The 22,788-nt window shown below is 39.9% G+C and overlaps 1 long non-coding RNA gene across 1 annotated transcript in view; it reads right to left on the bottom strand.

Moving 5' to 3' along the window:
- Window positions 1–14,873: 14,873 nt before the first annotated feature.
- The window catches only part of LOC120403114, a 69,835-nt gene continuing 61,920 nt past the window's right edge, over window positions 14,874–22,788 (bottom strand). Inside the window, exon 6 of the long non-coding RNA XR_005597477.1 lies at window positions 14,874–14,981. This is a non-coding gene — a long non-coding RNA (uncharacterized LOC120403114). The remainder of the gene's footprint in view (window positions 14,982–22,788) is intronic.

Below are 22,788 nucleotides of genomic sequence, written 5' to 3'. Positions count from 1 at the left end.
GCAGGAATTTAAGAATAATGAAGGCTGAATTAATTCCTTCACATACTAGTCAGTTGAAATGGGGCATGACCAAAATGCCCAGTCTTGAAGGTGCCACCAAAATAAAACACCAGCAATTAATCAGGCAAACTGAACCCAAGAATCAATCCATGCTCATGTCTATACATATTTGGTGTGTACATGTTTGTATATCAAAAATATGGTAGAATTATGGGTATTAGAGGGAAAACAACACGTGAAATCAATTTAATTATTTCCTGAGATCTACTACTGGGGCTTACTGTTGATTTTCATGCAAGGAAGCAAGTCTTCTACCTATTGGAATATGAACTAATTGTTTCCAATGGGAAATTTCACAAGCTCCTCTGACAGGTATAAAGTTAAATTATGTTACTTCAATATATTAACTATAGAGATCAGTGACATTCAACGGCAACATTTCTCTGCTGGTCTCTTTCTTCTCTGGGTTCTGGGAGCAGCAGCCAGGATGTGAGCTTGCTGGGTTTACACTAGGAACAGGCTAGCTGGGAATAACAACTCAATGAGATGGAGAGATGTAACAACATTTCTTCTCCTTTATTCAGCAGAGTAGGCGGTTACCGTAGCTTTATTACACTGCAAATTTACATTGGTTCTTATCAGAGAGTCTTTTGGTACTTTCCCGTAGAGTGTAAATGATATATATACTCATTTTTCAAGAACGGAGCTCGCTGATTTTAACCAGAAGGGAAACGACATAAAAAAATCTGTAGGTGGGATGGGGTAAGAATTCATGAATGAGACTGTGGATGGAAAGGCGAAAAGCATGAATGAGACAGTAGGAATCTTCCAGCTGCCTAAATGGAGACTTTAAGAGGAGAGTTAAAAGCCATGGTGAGTGGGGAGACATATTTATGTCATTCCCTTTACATTCCCAGGAGTTACACTTACACCTCTGACAGAACACAGTGGAGTGATGAAGGTTGCCGAGTCCTGGGTCTCTTACAGAATGCAGACCCCATGGATGATACAGGAAGTGATGTTTGTGATTCAAAAGGGTACACTCTTCCATCTGAGTCTGTACTTACCCAGTGCAGCGCTGTCATGTTAGGGGGCTACAGTGCTTCTGGAGATGTCCTCTTTCTAATGCAATGTGAAACTGAGACTGTTTGTGATTAGCAGAGGCCCCATGGCAATTTTTGGCAGAACAGTGGTGCTAATCCCCTGGGCCACTGTCAGGTTTGATCCTGCAAGAAGCTGAACACAGGGATAAAACCCAAAGTGATCAATAAACGGAGATAAAGATAGACATCAGAAAATACTGTGTGTATGGCATCCTTGTGCTTAAAACTAAACATTTGGCTAGCAACAACATGGGCATTGCATTAATCTTGCATCTGTTGTTCTAAATTTCATAATAAAATGGACAGTGCAATTTGCCTTGCCAAATGCCAAGTGATATCAGTAGAGGGAGCAAACTGGAACTTATTCAGCCATTAACTGCATTTTAGTATTTAGTTTGCTGCTTTGACATTTTGACAGCTTGTTTTGTATTGGCTGCTGCCTGGAAGGGTGAGGAAAGGTTAAGCGTGTAACATTTTACCTAGATGTCATTTATAATATCATGAGTGTTTTCAAGCATCTTAAAATTGGACTCTTGGAAAGTTACAATTACCCTTCAAAACAATTGCAAGTCATCTTTGTGGCTGACATGGGCAAGCTCCTGGTCTACAGAAGTTTCTCATGAAGCATTTCCTGTTTTCATTACATGAATGATGTGACCTGCTCTGGGATTATCAGCCTGTAACCTGTGCATGAAGGCCTGAAGGCTCATTGTTCATTTTTTCCCTCTTTTTTATTTAAAAAAGTCAAATAATAAAATATTGGAATAATATGTTTTTTGATCATTTAAAAGGAAATTTTATTGCACCCTCTGACCTTCACCTGCCATATCAGAAGCACAAGAGACAGGCTGGGAAAATGATTTTCATAGCAAGGCAGACCTCTAAGAAACTAGTTCCAGTAATATAAATATGTGAGAAAATGTCATCTAAAGTGATAGTACTAATTGTCTGGATAACAGCAGGAAACAGAGAAAGAACTGACCTCCTCACTTCTGAATTAGACTGCTCATGACCCTACTTCAAATGGGGTTTGACGAGCTAAAGGAGCCAAGCATACTGAATTAAATTTCTCATAGGAGATGTCCCCCCTGCCCTTATGTATATGTCTGGATTAGTGTGGCTGGTTTGATTGATTAGACATAACTCATTCAGATCCAGCTTGATGTATTAGTTATTGTTACTTGAGATGGGACTAACTCACAAAGGCCAGATTTGGAGCTGGATCCAAAATTTCCCACAGTTCAAGAAGGTTCAGATACAGTTTTCTGTCCCTTCTCTAGTAAAAGCATCAATGGACCAGGAATACAAACTGCAGGATTTTCAAAAGTGCTCAGCATTGGGCAAATTTTGCTCCTAGTGAAATAAATGTCAAAACCCCCATTGAGTTCAGAGGAAGCATAGTTAGACCAATGCTAAGTGCTTTGAAAATTTGACTACTATTAAGCACAAGATATTTTCCTCCATTAATAGGCTGCATTTTGGTGAAGAACAGTCAAGATGGAAGAAAAATACTGACATCCTCAGTCATACATGCAAATACTACATGGTACTTCCTTTAACAAAACAAATCATCTGTAAGGTGTGGAAAGTGCTGAAAGAGTGAGGCACAGGGTGGGACAGGAGGATTGGTCACTATGTGGATCCTCTTATCCTTCCAGTAGAGATAGACACACAGCCATATTAGTATAACAACTCTCACGAGACCTCCACTATGATTCCATAGTGTGACACTTTGGGGTTCAACCCAGAGGTTCGGTCATTGTCTGCCTTGATACCCTGGTCCCTCTGTGCTGTGCAGCTTTGGCTCAGAGCCCTGATATCAGCAGCCTGCTTACAGCACAATAGCCTCACCCTGGCATTCACCAGCCTAGTTATTCCTTGCAGAGAGATACCACTACCCTCTGTGACAAAGTCCCTCTTCTACCTTGGTGGGTCCTGCGCTTCTTGGCGGATTTGCTCACCTCAGTGATTTTCCCCTCTGGTGGAACCCACAATCTGGATCAACTCCTCCTGTGTCTGATCAGGAGTTGGGAGGTTTGGGGGGAACCCAGGCCCACCCTCTACTCTGGGTTCCAGCCCAGGGCCCTGTGGAATGCAGCTGTCTATAGTGCCTCTTATAACAGCTGCATGACAGCTACAATTCCCTGGGCTACTTCCCCATGGCCTCCTCCAAACACCTTCTTTATCCTCACCACAGGTCCTTCCTCCTGGTGTCTGATAATGCTTGATTGTATGATAATTCCTCAATCCTCCAGCAGCACACCCTCTCAGTCTCAACTCCTTGTGCCTCTTGCTCCCAGCTCCTCTCACACACACTTCTCTCCTCTGGCTCCTCCTGCTTGACTGGAGTGAGCTCCCCTTTTTATACCAGGTGCCCTGATTAGCCTGCCCTGATTGGCTGCAGGTGCTCCAATCAATGTAGCTCTCTCCGGTGCCTTCTAGAAAGTTCTTAATTGGCCCCAGGTGCCTTAATTACCCTGGAGCAACTGCCATTTTGGTTCCCATGGTACTAGGGATTTGCTTAGCCTGGGGCTAACATACCTGTTCCTGAGTACTTTCCTGTAGCCATCCGGCCTTGCCCCATCACACCTCCCTGTCCTGAGTTTTCCCCAAACCATCTGCCCTGTAGTGTCCAGTCCTTCTTACTGCAATACTCACAGATCCATATTAAGTTCATTGTTCCTTTTAAAGAGACACCACACAGCACCAACCTCTTCATTTAACTGAGGATTCACACCTATTTTTAATATATGGCACTGAGATGATTCATAGTAAATCTAAAATAGTTTATTAACAAAGAATACAGGATTAAAATGATTTCTAGTAAGAGTGAAAGATGTGAAGTTACCGAACTTCCCAGTGACTACATTTAACTTAAACCAGTTACAGTCTTAGTCTAAGCACGTTTCTCATCTAGATTCAATTTCCAGAGACTTTCAACCTCCTGGGTTGAAAGGTTTCACTTTTCTCTAAAGTACAAGAGCTGTAGCCTCTTGTATCTGCCCGGTGAGGGATACCAACATGACTTTCAGTACTTGCTTATATTTTCCAAAGTTCAAAGACCTTGTTTCAGGAAGCAGAAAGGTTTTCTAGAACCACAGCTTCCCCCTCTGGTGAGAAGTGTTAAGTAACATTAGTTTGCCTTATAGCTTCATGTAAATGAAGTCTTACCCTTCATGGAAATGTAATTTAATTGTCTTGCTTTGTTCAGTTCACATTGGAGGTGCATTCAAGCAGGTGGAACCACATTTCTTGTGTCTAGATTGGGGTGATTTACCCTTGCCTGACAAACACATTTTAGGAATATCTTTCCAGCACAAATTTATATTTCTCCATATATTGTCCATACATACACCACACAATAATATTAAGGAGAAGTATGTTGCCAGTTGTAGCGAGGCCCAGCTGGGCCCCTCTTGCTTCTGCCCCTGCTATCCTCACAAAACTAAATCAGAGACACCTCAGGTCAATGCAATCACCTGTATATTTTATATATACTTCTTTCCCACCACCAGCTTACTATCTATGTACAGGATTTTACAATCAGACTTAACCAGCAACAGACCACAGCCACCAGTCCCTCTCAGCCTCTGGCCTTTCTCTTCCCTCCTCTGGCTTCCTTCCTCCCAGCCTTTATAGCCCCGGCTAATTAGGCTGGAAACTGTTCCTAGTTGCCAAGCAGGCAGAGCTATTCTGCCACCCCCAATTCATTCCCGTTGATTGGGGCTGCCGTGGCAGGGGGTTGATTAAGCACTTCATGCCCAGCACCCTGTCACACCAGTTTATATAGGATACCTTACATGATACCTTTTAGATACAGAATATTACAACAGTGGGTTGGGGCAATGAGTATGTCAGACCTGATATGACTTAGAAAGTGAAGAAATAAAGAAATATGGAGATATACCTATCTTATAGAACTGGAAGGGACCCCAAAAGGTCATTGAGTTCAGCCCCCTGCCTTTACTAGCAGCACCAAGTACTAATTTTGCTCCAGATTCCTAAATAGTCCCCTCAAGGATTGAACGCATAACCCTGGGTTTAGCAGGCTAATGCTCAAACCACTGATCTATCCCTCCCTGACTTATGTGATGGTGTGCCCTCTACAAGTTGCCATTGAGGGGCTCCATTGGTCAAGTATCGTCCATGGAGGAAAATGCCTCCCCACTCTTTGTAATGAAGTCTCCTAGTGCAGTAACATAGGCTGGGTCCTGGAGAGAGAAAATTGGCTTTTGTCATTCAGATAACTAAGATAAGGAAGAGAAAAAATGAGAAACAGAAGACAGTGACTCCATCGCTACTTTATTTTAAAAAAAATTTCCTTGCACAGTTCTTGTGAGTTAGCCTTCATTAGCCATTTATCAAGGCAGTTCCTGGACACTTCCTAAATGGTTCCTCTGGCATTTAGTTAAATGCATTGTTGATGGAACTACTGTTTAATCAGTTATGATCAGGTCTAAAAGTTGGATCTAAACATGACGGTTGAATAGTGAAATAAATTCTACTTTTAGGGGTTGTGATGGCACCTGTCATTGTAGTATCCTTAAAATGATGTCTGAGGATTGGCATGCTGGCTTAAACTCAGATTACCCCCCACCCCTTAAAAATGTGTTTAACTATGATCTTCCTCCAAAATGAACTGCAAACTCTATATGAATAACTATTCACAATTAGTGAAACCTCCTCTGTGAGCTTCTAGATGGTGCATTGCTCCAGTTCAATTCAAATACTCAAAATTGGACTTGAATGGGTCTTTGTGGGCCTTTTGCTGGCCTTCTGCATGCAGGTGAATTTCATCTGTCAATGAATGGATGGGTAGACATAGACTCCATAATGCTCAACAGCAAGAAGAGTTAGAGAGACAGTGAATTGAAATGAGCTTGAGTGTGGACACCAAGGAGTTGCTGATTGAACCAGAAGAAAATTAAGGACTTGGTCCTGCAAATTACTGAAGATAAAGGAAATTGAGCATGCAGCACTGTGACACTGTATGACTGAAATATGACCATTTATACTATTAATATTGCCACTTAGACAATTGCAACAAATCTGATACAAATTTGTCATTGTAAGGTATCAATGGAAAAGTCACATCTATCGAATATGATTATTCTGTTTGAATGCATGCATCATCTTAGTATCTAAAGTTATGAATATTGACTATGTACCAGTATTTCAAATCTGTTTGTTCATGGAGTAACACCCACAAGATAATTTACATCCAGTCCAGGGCCAGCACATTGTGAATGAGCTATTCAAGTTGATGGCCCATCAAAGAATACTTAGCTCTCACAATAGTCTAAAGAAGAAACTTGTCCCTGCCCGATGAGTCTTCCTGGGGCTACTTTAGCCAAAATTTGTGTAACGGCTGCTCCTATGAGTCAAAGCATGTGAGGGCATCTGACTTGCTCATGTGACCTTGGATTCCATCTTGTGCCTGTAATTTTCCCACAAACTAAGACTGAAAGCAACCCCTCGACATGGAAGAAAGTATAAAAACCCCAGAAGCATCTCCATTTTGCCTCTTTTCTGCTCTGATCTCTACTATGGACTTACACCAAAAGGCACATGCTAAACAACGGACTGAGGACCTTCCAATCTTTTGGAAGTTACCACAGACTTTACAAGCTAACAGTTTATTCCATCACTGCGTCAAACCTGACAAAACTTTGCACTGAGTGTATGTATTTGTTTTCCTTGACCATTTTAATTCTCTCCTCTTTCTTTTCTCAAATAAACCTCTAGATATTAGATACTAAAGGATTGGTAACAGTGTGATTATTGGATCTCTTGGGATTAGAAGGATCCTTTATTTGATTAAATTGGTTTTAAATAATTAATCATTAAGTCTAGTGTCTGGATGATAAAACAAAGGCTGGGATGCATAAGGAGACTGCAGTTTGGACTTCTCGTGGTGTGGTAAGATAGAAGTTTGCTTTTGTTATTGGAAGAATAACCATCAGTTTGGGGGTGAGTCTGCCCTATTTCTCAACAGTTTATCCTGAATCTGGTATCCTCAACTGTGACCCACAGAGGCATGGTGACAAGCACCCAGCAAGAGGTACTCAGCACTAAAGTTGGTTGAAAATTCACTGAAAAATGGCAGAGACTTAAGCACATGTTTAAAGTTAAGTGTTTTCCGAAGTCAGGTTGTAGCATTTAGTGATCCTCCTTCCTCAGACAGTGCCTGCAGAATAAGCTTTCCTGGAATTTCTCCTCATCCTTCCAAAGTGGTAACACTATTTTTTAGAAATATGAAATTTATTTACTCCCCACTAGTTTGTTTGTTAGCTTTTTGTGAAGCCTGAATAGCAAGACTGGGGGAAGAGAATGATTATTGTTACTAAGACACAGGAGCAAATTCAGCTCTGGTGTAAGCAGATGAGACTCCTATTGACTTTAATGGGAGTTGTGACTGTTTATGCTGGGACTGAATTGGGCTCATAGCCTCTATACAATTGTTCCTAGTGATGAGGTATTGTTTGCATAACAAACAGCATTTTGGTGCCACAATTTGAATCTGTTTGTGGTTAATAAATCCATGATAGCTTGCTCTACTACTAGCTTATGCCGTAAGTTCTTTATACAGGTTGAACACATCAGACATCACAGAGCTAATCTCTTTTATAAGAAATCTGTAGAGAAATTGTGAACTCCTTAGAAGAAATCCCTTATTGAACGGACCACTAGGAAAATGAAATCATCTACATAATAATTTCAAATTTTATCTAGATCTGCTCTTCAAAGAAACAGGGAAGTTCAGATAGCATTAGCACTGGTATGCAATTACATAATGATGAAATCACAGTAATGTCTGATTTTCTCATTTGTGAATATTTCATTGAATGGGGCTTCATTTATTATATAATTTGTCAAGTATTTTGCATGGAAACAGAAGGTACTTCTGTTTCATTATGCTGAAGCATCCTTTTCGCAACATAACAGACACCTCTATGCCAGAGCAAAATTAATTCCCATTTGAAATCTTTCATTCTCACTCCTCAGCCTTGCTCTTGTCATTAAATGGAGTTTGAAATGTACACTTGCATTTCTGCAAGAAAGATTTCCTTGAAACATGATTCTTTAGATATCTTCAGTTAGGACTTTTCCTTTCCATAGCTTGAGGGATTCCATAGATTTTTCTCAGCCTTTCCTTTTTCTGAGATGTCCTGAATAAGATACATGTGGACTAGTTTTAGAAGCACAGGATCAGATCTGTAGCTGATGAAAATCAACATAGCTCCTGGACTCCAGTGGCGCTTCACCAATTTATACCAGCTGAGGATCTGGCATTTTTTGTTGCCTATTTGGTAGTAGGGAAACAAAGGGGTGAAATAATGGTTAGGTCAACATTTTCAAGACTGGTCATTGATTACGGATGTCTCCATTTTTGAGCGTGTCAGTGTGGGCACTCAAAAACTGAAGTACTCAAAGTCAGGGGCTACTTTGGAAAAGTTTGGCTTTAAATACTTGTAATTTTTAAATAAAGGAAGAAATAGTTTCATTTCTTTATAAACGTGTTCATATTGCTTGAAATGATGAGCTTAATACATAGATCACCAGGACACGGGTGTTTTATATTTTTTGCTTTGAAAACAAAGTTTTCTTTTTAACCTATGATAAAAGTAGATAATTACTAATTTACTCAGGTAAGTGCCTTGGTCCCACAAAATTCAGCAGCATAGCTCCCCATTGACTTAAATATAGTACAGGCACAGTAGAGTGAGTGATGGCTAATAGTCACACGTTATGTCTGCAGACATCAAGCATATTTGTTCCTTTCCCTTTTGGTGTTAGTTCAATAGCAGAACACATTTACTACAGGAGACCGTGATAATTACCAAGAAAACTTTGTTTGAATTCTGGAGTTTATAAAATATGGATATCTTGAATGTAAGAATCAAAATGCATAAGGTCAGGCCAACCTTGTGACATAACTGTACAAACATATTTGTATCCTTGATTTGCTCTTAGGACAGTGGTTTTATTTTAAATTCTGGAGAAAATCACAAATGAGTTACTGCAATATATATTTTTTTAAAAATATGGATTTTAGAAAGATTTGTTATATTACTTGTCCTCTTTCTGTTCCCTTTTCTCAATAAGATCTACAAAGGAAGATAAGCTGAAGTGTCTAGATTTAAAAATGCTTGTGTTATCAGAATGCAAGATTTCTGTGGATCACATGAGGAAAGCATGCCAGCAAAACTAAAAATGTCCAAACCTATTTCATTCCAACATAAAAATTCATCTTTAGGCCTAGAACATGCATGCAAAAATAATGTGACCATTGAAAAAGGGGAGTTACAGTGAAAGATAAATTATAGTGAAAGTTGAATTCTAAAGAGTAGCTCTTCATATAATAGCAGCAAAACCTTTCAATTCAATACTTAGACTTTCAGTTACTTTATATTCTATACAGATTTTTTCAAATAATTTCATGAATAAGCAGACAGCATAAACAATTGCATGAGTACTAACTACTGTACATTATATGGATATAATAGTCTAGACATGATTTTACCTAATGCAAAATGTAAAAATGTCATTTCAAAATTAAAACAAATATACATGGATGAAGCACAGAAAAATCCAACTCACTGTTTTTTCTGGTGTCAAACTAAAGTACCATTGCTCTGCTCTTTATAGATAATGTCAGCAGAAACCTATCATTGCACTCTTATGTAAAATGACTATTTTATTATTGTTATTTTTAAGGATAGTCAAATTATACACTTTCTTTAAAGGCTTTTCACAATTGCCTTAGAAACCTGATATAGGGAACATGCCATATGGGCCCCAGTTCAACAAGGTATTTAAGTATATGTGTAACTGTTGAGTATCAGGGGGTAGCTGTGTTAGTCTGTATCCACAAAAACAACAAGGAGTCCAGTGGCACCTTAAAGATTTATTTGGGCATAAGCTTTCGTGGGTAAAAACCCACTTCTTCAGATGCATGGAGTGAGAATTACAGATGCAGGCATTATTATACTGACGTATGAAAAGAAGGAAGTTACTACAGAAGCAGCTTTTCCTCTCCTGGAGTTGACACCTCCTCATCAATTGTTGGGAGTGAACTACATCCACCTTGATTGTATTGGCACTGTCAACACTGGTTCTCCACTTGTGAGGTAACTCCCTTTTCTTCATGTGTCAGTATAATAATGGCTTCATCTGTAATTCTCATTCCATGCATTTGAAGAGGTGGGTAATTTATCCACGAAAGCTTATGCCCCCAAAAAATCTGTTAGTCTTTAAGGTGCCACTGGACTCCTCATTGTTTTTGTGAAACTGTTGACTTTAATGGGAGTACTCACATGCTTAAAGTTATACAGGTGCTAAATCATTTCCAAGATGTGTAATATTATCTACTTACCTAAGGCAACACTTCAATGTTAAGGATGCCCAGTGCATGCATATTATAAAATATGTTTATCTAAATAAATAATATAGGAGTGGCCCTTAAAAAAACCTTGCCAATGTCACCTTGGATAACATTTCAGGATTTGCTATATTCTTTATACATCTCAGTACTATTATACGGTAAAGAATCCAGCAAAGCTGGAACAACACTGGTAGAGTTATAAGAATGACCACGGTATATTAGTCACAATTATTTCCATCAGATAGTACAGAAAATGGTGAATACATATTTTAGGCATTCCCCACCTTACAGGACTGAACTCCTATACAGTTTATTCTTCCACAAATGCTTCAAAGATATCAGACTGTTCTTGATGGATTTCCAGTGCCCCATTACAGGGCCGACAAGAGGGGGGGGGGGAAGCTGGTACAAATTATCGGGGCCCAGCGGTCCAGAAGGGGGTCCGGGGCCCTGCTTGCCCAGCTTCGTCGGCCCTGTTTAGCCAGTCCGCCCTTGCTGGGGGGCCCAAAAAATTTTTCACCAGAGCCCAAACCCGCTCTCGCCAGCCCTGCTAGTATCTAGTTATAAATGCGAACTTAGAGGCAGTGCTAGATAACCCCTGAATGGACCTTGCTCTCCAACACCTTGTGATTCAGCCACCGAAAACTGAGGTGCTTATCTTCACCACCATATTAGGTCATTTAGAACATGACCCATAGGAGTCATGTTAACTGACGGTTAAACACTGTCTGCAGACAGACACTGCTATGTTTAACATTATGTCAGATGAAGCAGCAAAGAATCCTGGCACCTTATAGACTAACAGATGTTTTGCAGCATGAGCTTTCGTGGGTGAATACCCACTTCTTCGGATGCAAGCAGTGGAAATTTCCAGGGGCAGGTGTGTATATACCAACACTTAGAAAATCTCCACCAAGCATTCTCAAGACTACAGTACCCACACGAGGAAATAAGGAAACAGATCAACAGAGCCAGATGTGTACCCAGAAGCCTCCTACTGCAAGACAAGCCCAAGAAAGAAACCAACAGGACTCCACTGGCCATCACATACAGTCCCCAGCTCAAACCCCTCCAACGCATCATCAGGGATCTACAACCCATCCTGGACAATGATCCCACACTTTCACAGGCCTTGGATGGCAGGCCAGTCCTCGCCCACAGACAACCTGCCAACCTGAAGCATATTCTCACCAGCCACTGCACACCGCACCATAGGAACTCTAGCTCAGGAACCAACCCATGCAACAAACCTCGATGCCAACTCTGCCCACATATCTACACCAGCAACACCATCACAGGACCTAACCAGATCAGCCACACCATCACCGGTTCATTCACCTGCACGTCCACCAATGTAATATATGCCATCATATGCCAGCAATGCCCCTCTGCTATGTACATCGGCCAAACTGGACAGTCTCTAAGGAAAAGGATAAATGGACACAAATCAGGCATTAGGAATGGCAATATACAAAAACCTGTAGGAGAACACTTCAACCTCCCTGGCCACACAATAGCAGATTTTAAGGTGGCCATCCTACAGCAAAAAAACTTTAGGACCAGACTCCAAAGAGAAACTGCTGAGCTCCAGTTCATCTGCAAATTTAACACCATCAGTTTAGGACTAAACAAAGACTGTGAATGGCTTGCCAATTACAGAACCAGTTTCTCCTCCCTTGGTTTTCACACCTCAGCTGCTGGAACAGGGCCCCATCCTCCCTGATTGATCTAACCTCGTTATCTCTAGCTTGCTTCTTGCTTGCTTATATATACACACCTGCCCCTGGAAATTTCCACTGCTTGCATCCGAAGAAGTGGGTATTCACCCACGAAAGCTCATGCTGCAAAACATCTGTTAGTCTATAAGGTGCCACAGGATTCTTTGCTGCTTCTACAGAACCAGACTAACACGGCTACCCCTCTGATTATGTCAGATGATCATTGCTATTAATATTACTTGCATTACAGTAATATTCTAACTGGGAGCAGGACCCCTGTATAATGAGCATGCAGATACACGTTCTGAGACAGAGTCCTTGGCCTGAAGAGCTTACAGCCTAAACTGAAAGAAAATGGAAGTATTAAGTACCTTGCTGAAGATCACATAGCAGCTCAGTGCCAGGATTAGAATGCAAGTCTGCAGACTCCTAGCTTAGTGCCCTAGCCACTAGACCAGAGGTTCTCAAACTGTGGTTTGGGACCCCATTTTAATGGGGTCACCAAGGTTGGCTTAGACTTGCTGGGGCCCAGGGCCAAAGTTGAAGCCAAAGCCCGCAGGGCTCAGGTTCCAGACCACCTGCCTGGAGCTGAAGTCCTTGGGCTTCGGCTTTGTCCCCCCCACCCTCCCCACCAGGGGCGGTGGGGTTCAGGTGGGCTAAGGATTCCATCCCCCCCTCCTGGGGTCATGTAGTAATTTTTGTTCTCAGAAGGGAGTCATGGTGCAATGAAGTTTGAGAACCCCTGCACTAGACCATGCTGCCTCTCAAACCATAAATTTAACCATGACCAGCTGACATCTTGAACATCACAATCCCTGGCTATACTGAGTGCTAATCACATGTAACATTATGTTAATTATCACAGCTCCTCAAGGTCATGTACTAACACCACCTAGTTTGCTAGTGAAGACAGAACTCTAGAGATTTACTGGGGTTCATGTGTGTGTTAATCTTTTTCTTCCTCTACCTTTTCATTTTTTTTCCTTCTCCTCTCCACCATGCTATTGTAATTATTTAGGCACAATCATGATTTTATCTAACCTCACATCTTGCCATGTAAATTACTGGTGGACAAAGGGAATGGTTATGTAAAGAGCGTTATAAACTCAGAAGAGTAAAGGTGGAAGGCATTTAAGTAAATAAATATTCCCAGCATGCTGAGCAATTAAATAATCTAATCCCAAATAGGATCAGAAGCATAAGCACTGGCCACAACAATACTTAACAAGCAAATAAAGTCACAAGCAGATTCTCTGATAAAGAGGATCAAATTGACCAGGACACAAAGATCAAACCTATATCCCTTTGGCAATCTGGTACTTATTAGCAATATGACCATTCTTTCTTTTCCATTTTAGTAAAACGCTGTCTTTCTTCAAACAGAGACTGAATCAAAAGAAGAGACAGGCTGCGCAAACACTAGTGATTTAGATTTACCTTTGGAAGTAGGAATCACTTCCTTTTCTCCCAGGTATATTTTAGTCTCCTTCCTTCCATATTATATTATCCAAACAACAGAGTAGATACACTACCTATTAAAGAGTTTAAAGTTTCTTTGAAGTTTTGACTATGTAGACTAAGTTTGTGGGATTGTTTCTTTTTGTTGTTGTTGTTTTGGTAATGTTAGTTCATGATCATTACTTTAAAACTTATCAAATACTAAAAAGAATATAAGGTCAAAAGTATGCCTGGCATAATGTTGCTGGCTTCTCTGGAGTTGCTCCAGGAATGAACCTAGGCATGAAAAAGAAAGCAAAGCTATGAAAGGGATGAAAACAAATTTGTGGCAGACGAATGGCAGAAAGAGGATTTAAGAAAGAGTTAATGTGTCAGTGTTCCGTGGAGTATACAATATATAATCAAATTTTTAGATAAGGCTACATGTACATTTATTTAACCAACATTTTGTGCACTGTTTAATTTTCAAGACAGTGAAATTAATATTCTCAAATTCAACACACTGATTTTTTTTCCCTTACACATAACTACACGGCTCAAAGATTGATGTTGATGAATACAACTAGCAATCATTCTAAACCTTTTATTATATTGGAAAGGGAAACAGAGCAACACTGATATGTTAATAGCAGGCTATTAGAAGGAATTGCCTACAGTAGTGTTGTCTAGTGGATACAGAGGAAGAATGGCTTCCTGGGATCAATTCCCAGTTCTGCCACATGCTTTTGAGAGACTAGATACTTAAGCTGTGATTCAGAAAAGCACCTCAGTATGTGCATATAAATCCATTCCCATTCAGAAAATCAAAGAGATCAATGGCGCAGGAGAAGTACATCTTCTGGGCTGATACACCCCATGAAATACAGGTTTCAGGGTGAGCTGAACATTGTGTGTTTATTGCAAAACACTCTCAATGCAAAAAAAAAAATCTTGGTTCAATTAACCAATTAGGAGGCTGCACAAGAATACTTTTAGCACTATTTTGTGGGAAGGATAACCTTCTCTTGTAAGTCTAAATTCTTGGAGTAAAGTTATCCATATTTTGTAAACTCCAGCTAAACAAGGAGTCTGGAGTAGTTTGTTCATTTTTTAACTAGTCAATGTCTCCTGTCGCGTTTACATGTCAGAAAGTATTAAGTTAACACACCAAGACAAAAGAACAAATGTTTGAAGCTCAGTGTCATACTGTATGCTTGTTTGCACTCTCTACTCCGCTGTGTACTTTCTCCATGAAAACTAGAACATCAATAGATGAACTCAGATGTGTAATGCCATGATTTCGGTTCATTCTATCTATCCCTGTTGTTCATGAGTTACCTGAAATTGAATACAGATGGATGAAGATTACAAAAAAAATCAAACTCCTCCTCAATATACAATATATTAGGAGGCCAAACAATGAATGTTGAAGACCTTATTGCCAAATGCCATTCATTCTATTTCAAAGATTGTGGCTGCCAATTCCATTGAGAAATTGTTTTTTTTCCAAAAATTCACTACAGGAACTAAAATAATTTAAATATCTTCCTGATGATATTTTACATTTCTTCCTTTCCACTTTAATTGCACTTAAAAAACCCAGTAATTTTACGTTAATGTATTACATCCATTGGAATAAATCTGGAATGAACTATGATCCAGATCCTCAAAGATATTAATAGGTGCCTAACTCCCATTGAAATCAAGGAGAATTAGGTGATTAAATATCATGAGGATCTGGGCCAATGTAATTTTGACAATGGAATTCTAGGAGCTGGAATAGATACAGTATTAAAGAGGAATTTAAATACAGTGGTGAGTGTTAAAAGAGAAGATTAATATTAAAAAAATAAATCACTTTGAGCCTATTCCTGCTCCCATTGAAGTCACTGTGATGGCAATGAGAACATGACTGGGCCCTTTAAAAAATGATTTACTGTTTTCTCTCTCTCTGAAGGACAGATTCTCATTACACTTGCAAAGGGTTATTTGAAATTTTTCTGCTTCCCCAAGTCTGATAAATCTCTCACCAAATACGTCCTCCTTCATTTTGAGAAGCAGAAAACAGAAGAGCCACCAACTCCTTAGCTGCTAGCTTTTCTTAATTCTATTAGAACTTAGCCCCCTTGGTCTTTATCAGCTCTACTTCTAATTTTACTAATAGAGATGTTGTCCTAAATATTTCTAATGTCAATAATATGCCCCTTTTTACCTTACCAAGTGGTCAAATTTCAGGGTCTAATAGGCTTTTCCAATTGGAAGGAAAATTGACAGTGGGGCCTGGTAGCTTTTAAAACTCTCATTTACAAAGAATGTATAAAGTACTGTTTTGCTGAACACAGAAAGAACCAAAACAGGAGACAGTTTCTTTACTTACAGACCCAAGCTTCTGTAAAACTGTCCAGGCAATGTGTCTCTTGAGCCCAGCACCTCTATCCTGCCCTGCAACTTTTCTCTCACTCCCTTCCACCCCCCTCCACCACACACAAAAAGACAAATATATAGTGGAGCCCACCACACACAGACCAAATTCCTGGTCAGGCTTGCATACCCCTTTGTCTTAGGAGGTGGCTGCTTAGCTGTCTCTTTCAGCTACCTTAAATGATGTGTGGAGATCACACCCAACAGTTTAAATTTGGTTTAACCCAACCCACAAGAATATCTTCAAGTTGCCTCTAAAGTATGAGCCATCATTCACCTGAGTTTCTGAACCTGTCAAGGGGGCTTTCCAGGCCATTTTGTGACTGCTCTAGTGCTGAGAATACAGAGACTGTTGGAAGCTAGATCTATAGCTCTGTTGCTTTTATATTTTGACACTATTGATTTAGGAGACGTGAGATGAATATACCCTGGTCGAGGTGGGAGACTAGAGCTAGTAAGCTGCAATTTGGATAACTGACCCATTTGGTGGGGAGGGGGGAGTGAGTTATTCATAAACATTATTGCAAACATGTGACATAAAGGTGGGAAGATGACATTACAGGTAAGAGTACAATCTGTTGATGTAAATCAGAATAGCTTCATTTACTCCACTGGAGCTACATCAATTTATACCAACTGAAGATGTGGATTTTAAACCTAAGTATTTGGTCTGTATAGAGGCAGATAATCCTGGTTTCCCTAATCTGAGGAAGGGGAAGGAGGGCAAAGTGGCAGGTGCTCAGCTTCTACAATGATGAGCACAGAATAAAGACCATGAATAGAAGAGAATAAATCACCTCAACAGTGCATTAATTTAAAAAAAAAATACTTGAAATAAATAATGGTACCACTAACTACAAGAGATCGCAAGTTAATTCTGAAGGAGTTATGTCTCAAACACCAGATTTTTAAAAACCCAGACTTAGTCTGTGTTCAGAAATTGAACCTGGCCCTATTTTGACATTTTGTAAATGACTCCTATTGATCCAATACCCTAGATCCAAAAGCCCTGGAAGTTTGAAGTGTCTGAATTCCTAATCTAGATCCAGATTTTGCTGCTTGATCTCTTCTGTAAAGGGAGTGAGAGCTGGAATATAGTGATCTAGAGAAGGTATGATATGGCAGCATAGGAGAACAGGCTTAACTATTATCAGAATTGGCATATATTGTCTCTCAAAAGTTGTATCAAAGCCCAACTTCCTGTGGATCCCAGTTGTTTTCTGGGGTTTAGGACTCTTTGTAGGGGGAAGGAAACACAGCTCCCCCACTTATGGAACCCTGTGGGGAAAGTTCAAGGCCTGTTCCAGAGTCCACCAAAGTATTATTATTTATTTGTATTGTGATAGCACTTAGGAGCGCCGATCATGGGCCAGGGCCTATTTGTGCTAGACCCAGTACAAACACAGAACAAAAAGCTGATTCCTGCCCTCAAGAGCTTGCAATCTATGGGTAGGTGTTCACTACCGGCTGGATCAGCGAGCAGCGATTGATTTCTCACGTCTAGTCTAGACATGATAAAATCAACCCGAGCGCTCTCCCATCGACTTCTGTACTCCAGCTCGGTGAAAGGCGCAGACAGAGTCGACAGGGAGCGGCAGCAGTCGACTCACCACAGTGAAGACGCCACGGTAAATTAATCTAAGTTATTTATGTAGCTGAAGTTACTTAACTTAGATCGATTCCCCCCGCAGTATAGATCAGGCCTAAGTAAGCTCATATTTCTGTTGACTTCAGTGAAGGAAATCCTTGCAGAGTTTCTCCTCTTAGCTCTCTGCATTGTGTTTTACAGCAAGAGTTGGAGCGACATGACCCATAACTAGTTGCAAGCATATGCACAAGGCATATTGAAATTCAATTTGCATAACAAGTTCATTTTGCAGCTATTCTCCCCAAAAGCAATTTATTAAGAAGAAAGTTTAATTGAAAGAGGAACAAATCAGGGGAGTAAATGTAAGCATTTCAAATACCACATTATATCAAAGGAAATCGGACTCTGGGATCTGTTGAAAGGAATAATTGCAACCCAGGTATTATCTTCATATTTACATTCCCCAAAATGATGCTGTTTCTACATTTTAATTTACACATTTGTAATTCATTTATCTATCATTTACTGCAGCCTTGTTCTATACTAGAAGATAATATTGTGGAGTCTATGTTTACAAATGAGCAGTTCAGAGCACCTCCTGAGACACTGTAAATGATCTAGCAAGCAGATTTAAACAGATTCACAGAACCTCATGGTTCAGATAGAAGGCCTGCATGATCTGTACACTGAAACACACAAGCTAAAAGTGCTGGTAGGTCATCTTAACTAAATGGCTTGAAATTTTAATCTCAGGTTTCAACTCATCGGATGAGCACCCAACTGAAAGTGAAAAAAACTAGTCAGTAGTGAGTTTATTTTTCCTTTGTAATAGTGACGGCATTTCTTATTGGCACTACTATAAATGTTATTACAGTGTACTTGTATCACATTCTGGGGTACAATCCAGATCAGAGAGGGGTTGTGTAACTGCCTGCCCTGTAACCTTGGGTGCCTCACAATGTTTTGCTGTTGTAGCTCCCAATCTGGGCTGTTCACAACCAGCCTACCAACAAGCAGGTCACACCCTGAGTGTCTGTCTGCTGGACAGCCCTAGGTCAGTAGTTTTGACCCTAGCAGCCTGTCTACAGCCCCACAGACCCATTCTGGATTCTACCAGCCTTGGTTACTACTTTCAGTGTGACCCCAACATATGCCCAGTCCCAGATTTTCCCCAAAGCTGTGTGTTCTGCAGTGGCTGGACACTTTATGGAGATTCACTACCACTTTATGGAGTCAATATCCAACAGCTTGTTACTTTAACTGTAGTTACCAAACAGTTCAGTTTAAACCAATCCAGTACTGTGTTTAAAACTGAAGTACTCAAAGTCAGGGGCTACTTTGGAACTAAACTAAAAATCAAAGAAGTTTATTACCAAAAGAAAATAGGATTTTAAGTGAACTGAAGTATGAGATATTTCTAAATGGTTATCAGCAAATAAAGGTGAAAATATACATCTAAAGTCTAAATTTTAATCTAGCAAGTTTGGGTTCAAAGCTGTTTTTCAAGATAGCCTCTCTCACCCACAGTCTTCCAGCAAGATGGCAACTGACCCTCACCTCGGACTCTCCCAAATGTACTGGTGTCTGTTTTCTTAGGTGAAAAAGGGATGAAAGGGGCAGAAAAACCAAGTTTTTTTTTTACAGTCCACTGAACCTTTTAAGTGGATTATTTTGAATTATATCCTACCACTGAGGGGGTCAGAGTCTGGTGGTGAAGGAGCAGGGCCGGCTCTAGACCCCAGCGCGTCAAGCGCGCGCGTGGGGCGGCATTTTACCTGCAGGGCGGCAGGCGGGTCCGGCGGACCTTCCGCAGTCATGCCTGCGGGAGGTCCAATGGAGCCGCAGGACGACCGGACCTCCCGCAGGCATGACTGCGGAAGCTCCACCGTAGGCGCGGGACCAGCGGCACGTCTGCGGGAGGTCCCGCGGAGGCGCGGGACCGGCGCCCGGCAGTGCGAGCGGCACGGTGCACCGCCCAGCTTGGGGCGGTGGAATTCGTAGCGCCGCCCCTGTGAAGGAGGCTCCAGGCTCTTTCTTCCCCTGCTTGGTTTGCCAAAATGCAAATTGTTCTGTTTCCCAACAACTCTTGCCCCTGCTCTCTGGAGGATTCTGTTTACTATTTATATGTAAACTGAGATAAACACATTCCTTTGTTGAGGACAGATCTGTTTAACAATCTTTCCCTAGGCAGGGTTGTCTGGTTTTGAATATGTGCTATCATACGGGGGAATTCATAATTAAAGATATAATATTGCTGCATACATTTCACCATGATATTTTTGACCAGTGAGTTATTAGTTTTCAAATAATACCTCGCCAGACATTTTTTATTCAATTATTATTACCATAGTGTGTAGGGTATGAATATAGGGGTGCTTTTGTTCACAGTTGGAAAGGCAAATAAACTCATATTTATAAAATAACTTAAATAGAAGTTTATCTAGCCTACTACCCACAATCATCATGCATTAAATCTCAGAAGCAGAAAAACGCTGCAGCTCTATATGGAACTTTAAGTTCAAGAGTTAGGGCTAGTCTTGCACATTTTACTGATGTGGGTGGTTCCACTGATGTTACCTGCTCAGGGCAAACAGAATTTGGCCCCTACTATATAAAACTTAACATTTTGGGGCCTGTTCTATGATTTCCTAAAATGGCAGAATAAAGAAATGAAAAAAAAATCTTCATAAGTAAGAGATTGATCCTAGAAAATCTTATGAACATCACCTGACATCTAGAGAAAATAGTGTGATCATAGTCATATCATACTTTTCTGAGTGAGCTCTTCCATGATTAATCACAAACTCTAGCTTGCAATAATGCTATTTTGTCTCATTGAGTAAAATATGTTCTGCAACATTTTCAAATCTCAGTTTGAAAGGAATTTCCATTCCTAGCACACCAGAAAGACATTTTAAAAGTATTTAAACCAATCTGCAGACTTCAGAATGCCAATCCCATCCTGGCTGCCGTTGTCTCTCTTAAACTTCCATATGTGAAAGTAAGGAGTGTTTCTGTTCCTTGGGGCTCAGAGAATCAAAGCAATAACCACCATGGGATGGATCTGACTCAATCAGATCACAGGTTTCAGAGTAGCAGCCATGTTAGTCTGTATCTGCAAAAAGAACAGGAGTACTTGTAGCACCTTAGAGATTAACAAATTTATTTGAGCATAAACTTTTGTGGGCTACAGCCCACTTTTTCAGCTGCATAGAATGGAACATACTATCCTTACCATATGTTCCATTCTATGTATCTGAAGAAGTGGACTGTAGCCCATGAAAGCTTATGCTCAAATAAATGTGTTAGTCTCTAAGGTGCCACAAGTACTCCTGTTCTTTTTATCATATCACAGTTAAAAGACACAGCTTTGAGCATTAGCGTACACAGAAATATAACCTACAGTTCGGTAGAGACATTGTACGTTGGGCAGCATGTGGTCATCGGCAGAAGTCTTGAGTGGAAGATAGCAGAACTAATAGCTGAGTAAGATATAGGGTTTTTTGTTTAAGTCATAGTACAAAACTTCTTCAGTGGAGAGGAACAAAAAGGGGATTTTTTGTCATACTCAAATCTTATTTTCTTTTAAGTCTCCTGAAACAATTTGGGAACCAATTAGCAGCAAGTGTTAGTATTTACAGTGGTTATTAATCATTTACCAATAGTTATTACATGCCATTACTTGAATGGTATTTGGGGAATGTTGACACTTTATTTTTTAATAAATAGATAAAGTATCTCTAAAAGCTGCTCTCAAGTGACAAGCGGCGTTTCGTGCAAGTGAGTCTTCAAGCTGGCTTCTCAACTGAATCCCTATTTATCTGAAAATTTCTGATCAAACCCACCAGTTAACTGAAGATAAATGGTATTTGATTGTTTGGAGAAATATTTCACTTCTTTCCAGTAGAAGAATGATGTAATTCAACCATAGCATTGTTCATATATCTATACCACCCAAAGCAACTCTGCAAACTTAGCCTGTTTGATATAGTGTGCGAAAGGAAGTTCATGCCAAAGCATATGTCACTTTTCCCCTCTGATAAGATAGGACCAAGAAAATTGTTTCCAATATTTGCCTAGTAATATGATGAAGCTGATGAGTAATTAAGATATGAGCTATGTAATCACTGAGCGTGTAAGTTAAAGTGCTGCCTTCCTCCTGAATTGGGCTTTTTTAAAACCAAGAGTCCAGTGCTGCAAGTTCAGATTCACTTGAATAATCATTACTCATAGGAGTAGTTCTATAGATTTCAAAAGGATTTACAGGATCAGGCACTAAGTTTGGCAGAAATGTGTGTTAAACCACTTTCAGTTTAAGTTATAGAAATATGAAACTTCTTAGTGCAGTAGCTCCTCTTAGAATAGGTCTCTAAGTAATGGCTTTGGGATATTTCCTTAATAGGATTATTAGAACCTCACTTAAAGTACATAATTACAGTAGCCTCTTTCTTTCCAAGAGCTCTATGTGATTAGCCTTATTAAAAGAATGAATGTCATCATTATTGCCTCTCAGTTATGGCTTGTAACCCTGAATGGTGTCTTATCTGGACCATTATCTATACTAAAAATTACCTGGTGTTCTTAATTATATTTTAAAATTGTTTTAATTAGCAAAATGAGAACTCAAAAGGCAGTTGCTATTGTTCTCTTCACATTAACTTTCAATGCAATTTTAAACATTTTTTTTGGCCTGATAGGATCGATAGTGTCATTTTGTTGTTGAATATATGTGTTTGATTTTTTTAGCTTAATTGTAAGCTCTGGCAGCATGACTAGGACTGAAAGAAATAATGAACTACTAGGCAGCTCGTGTAGCACAAGCCTTTCTTTAGAAAAAGCATAATATCAGTTGGATACTAAAAGAAATCAAATGCTTATTTCCTATTCAAATGTACTGTATGGCCCAAGTAGCTTGGCAGTGAAGCAGAAAATGAAAGTTATACAAGCATGAGATTTTGTTATCAAGTTCTAATTGTTTCCACAGAGACATAAGGTGCCGAAAATGCATTCAGTTATGCTCCAAGAAGAATTTGTTTCCTTTATTAATTGTTTATTAGCCTTCTGATGAATTATAATTGTAGACTTCAGTTCAATTAACATCATTTACCACATTGTTTGAAAACATAGTTTGTCTTC

The sequence above is a fragment of the Mauremys reevesii genome, linkage group 4, assembly GCF_016161935.1.
Source record: "Mauremys reevesii isolate NIE-2019 linkage group 4, ASM1616193v1, whole genome shotgun sequence".
Classification (NCBI taxonomy): Eukaryota; Metazoa; Chordata; order Testudines; family Geoemydidae; genus Mauremys; species Mauremys reevesii.
The sequence above is the reverse complement of the archived record's forward strand: the minus strand, read 5'-3'. Positions and strand labels throughout refer to the sequence as shown.